Genomic DNA, 497 nt, shown 5'->3' with positions numbered 1-497 from the left:
TTCAAATCTTCAAATCTTCAATATCAATATCGAATGTCAACAACTCGTATTAAAATGTCAACAACTAACAAATAACACTTATATTTACATATCAATACCGAGAATATCGAATGTCAACAACTCGTATTAAAATGTCAACAACTAAAAAATAATACTTACAATTCACATATCAATACCGAGAATATCGAATGTCAACAACTCGTATTAAAATGTCAACAACTAACAAATAACACTTACAATTCGCATATCAATACCGAGAATATCGAATGTCAACAACTCGTATTAAAATGTCAACAACTAACAAATAATACTTATAATTCACATATCAATACCGAGAATATCAAATGTCAACAACTCGTATTAAAATGTCAACAACTAAAGAATAACACTTACAATTCACATATCAATACCGAGAATATCGAATGTCAACAACTCGTATTAAAATGTCAACAACTAACAAATAACACTTACAATTCACATATCAATACCGAAAATAT

Source organism: Salvia hispanica, chromosome 6 (assembly GCF_023119035.1).
Source record: "Salvia hispanica cultivar TCC Black 2014 chromosome 6, UniMelb_Shisp_WGS_1.0, whole genome shotgun sequence".
Classification (NCBI taxonomy): domain Eukaryota; kingdom Viridiplantae; phylum Streptophyta; class Magnoliopsida; order Lamiales; family Lamiaceae; genus Salvia; species Salvia hispanica.
Note: the sequence above shows the minus strand (reverse complement) of the source record.